The sequence below is a fragment of the Pseudophryne corroboree genome, chromosome 5 (genome assembly GCF_028390025.1).
Source record: "Pseudophryne corroboree isolate aPseCor3 chromosome 5, aPseCor3.hap2, whole genome shotgun sequence".
Taxonomy (NCBI): domain Eukaryota; kingdom Metazoa; phylum Chordata; class Amphibia; order Anura; family Myobatrachidae; genus Pseudophryne; species Pseudophryne corroboree.
Window position 1 is genome coordinate 127,716,241 of NC_086448.1, and position 2,515 is coordinate 127,718,755.

At 41.4% G+C, this 2,515-nt stretch overlaps 1 long non-coding RNA gene across 1 annotated transcript; it reads right to left on the reverse strand.

The window, feature by feature from the left end:
• Positions 1 to 292: 292 nt before the first annotated feature.
• Positions 293 to 1,977, reverse strand: LOC134928844 (uncharacterized). The gene is made up of 3 exons (XR_010178055.1): positions 1,894 to 1,977; positions 1,606 to 1,818; positions 293 to 984 (listed from the first exon to the last, which is right to left on the reverse strand). It is a non-coding gene; the product is annotated as an uncharacterized LOC134928844 (long non-coding RNA).
• Between the last annotated feature and the right edge of the window lie 538 nt (positions 1,978 to 2,515).

A 2,515-nucleotide genomic window follows, 5' to 3' on the forward strand; every position in this document is an offset into this window, starting at 1 on the left:
AGGCAGGTAAGGCAAGAAGTGATTCAGCGGTATTTTACTGGTAAGTTTTTGTTGGATGTAATTAACCTTGACTAAACACTTTGCAATACATTTTTGTAAGTGTGATTGTGTGTTTTGTTACTTAATGTTTGTTGTTTATAGTGGTGTGTACATTGTAGTTAGTTTTTGATATAAATACATTGTCATTCATTACCCCAGAAAAACATACATACATAGCGTCTTCTACAATGTTTGACACGGACACTGGAAGTTGTGTGATTTAAAGAATCAAATTTTTATTGTGTTACACAAAAGGTTTTTATTTTTTATTTTTTTCGCTTGTGTGTGCTGGGTGCCGTGCTTTGTGCTGGCTCACTGGCACGTGTTCGGGAGGATCGACAAACAGGGGAGGTTACTGGCGTTTGGCTAGGGGTCGTGGTTCCTGAGCTGGAGCTCACTTGTTGTGCTGAAATCAAAGAGATGTTCTGGCTTAAATTATGGATGCTGGCATTCAGTTGGTTGTTGGTTGCAGTGTGGCTGGCCACAATCCTGGACAATGACTCATTCACAACCTGATTGTGTTGTATCAGTTGGATGAGTGTTTGCTGCTGGCGTTGTTGCTCATCAATATGCGCGTCAAATGAGCCAGCATTTGATTGTTGTCGGCCCGAATTTGCTCCATAGAAGTGGCTATTCTACCTACTTGGACAATCAGTCTGCCCGAGTTACGACTAATGCGCGGCAGATGATGGGGCAGACTGGCAAGGTGTTGGGTGTGGGCGGTCAGGCAGGCATTGGTTTGGGTCTGTTGGGTTGTCCAACTGGACCAAAAGTCATCGGGTACTTGTTGCTGGGGTGGAGCTTGGAGCAGTTGTGGAGTAATGGAGGCTTGGGGGATATCCTGCGGCTGGGTTGGCTGGGTCGGGACAACGGGTGTTAGGTGCAGTGTGTAGGTGGCCTGTTGGTCTTGTTCCTGCTGGCCAACGTCGGGCATCAAGGTTGGTTCTGTATGGGGTGGGCAACATGCACTGTTTACTTTCCAAATAATATATTTGGTTGGCCTAAACATTTCAAAATGAATTATACTGCATTCTTTTTGTTTTTTGAATTGTGTTTTTCTAAACGAGGAATCTTTTGTTTCAAAACACATATATCCCATCACATGCGTGCACATAGACTGACTGCCGGAATCCTCACCTAACTACCTCCCCTCCACAGCATTACAGTGTTCTGTCACCTCCCCTGTCCAGGATATAGACTGCTCACCTGGATGGTCCAGAGGAGCGTATCAAGTAAGCAGTCTACCTCCAGGACAGGGGAGGTGTGTGAACACTATAATGGTGTTCAGGGGGTGGTGGTGGTTTTTTTTCGGTGAGTAATTTGCTGTTTTTTTTCTGTGCACGTGTGTGTACTAAATTTATTACGATGGCTGTTCAATTTTAAATGTGATGTTGCCCATAGCAACCAATAAGATTTATAAAATTTATGCATTTGCACCTTCAAAAAGTTAATACGTGAAATCTGATTGGTTGTTATGGCAAACATGTAATCTCAACTACAACTCACATCATAGTAACTGTACTGTGTAGATTATTTTGTATGTGTTTAGTGTAAGTTTTTACTCACCAGATAACTGAGGTGATCGGGGCTCATCACTTTGTGGACTAGCCAATAGTGCTTGTGGTGGCTGGGGTGAGACTGCGGAGATGCGCCGCCTGGGTGGGGAAGATGGAGCCGCTGATTCGGATTCAAGACGCCGTGTCTTACTTGGCCTCCTGGGTAAGTTAGCCGAGCCCTGTGATGGGCGCCTTAGAGGAGGTCGGCTTACAGAAGAAGAACCTATGTGAATATATAAACATTAATATTTTGTACTTCTATGTGTTTGCAGAATATGTGACTACAGTGAATTCTTACCTGCAATCCCAGCATCCTCATCAGTTGGCTGGGGCCTGTCTGGGCGGCTGGTCTGGCGTACTGTTGAAAAAGTGTTAACAACATTATTACCATACATGTAAAAAACATTGATAACTGCAAAACCTTAGTGTACTGTAACCATCTTGTACGTATTGTAAAGTAAACTAATTTCTGCTTAAGATCTTCGTGATTACTTAATTTGGTTTATCTATAAAAATGAACATGGTGTTGCACTAAATAAAACAGTAACATTGATGAATTGTGTGCAAGATATTGCAGAGTTTGATTACTTGCAACTTAAACCAAACTTTATTAAAAAAAAAAAATACTAAAAAAAACACACACACAAATCATACCAAGCTGCTATTAGATACAACAGCTATGGGCAAGCAATATCTCATATTAAGTATTGGAACTACACATACCAGCATGCACTGCACCTGATTTTGCATTCAATAAAAAAAAAAAACAGCCAAGGCATGATGGGAAATGCAGTTTAAAAACAGAAATACACCTTAAGGGTGCTCAGGCCTGCAATACATGACCAACACAATGTATGCATACTTAAAGAAACAATTTAATTTTGCAGCATGATCATTTTTTAATTTAAACAATATAATTT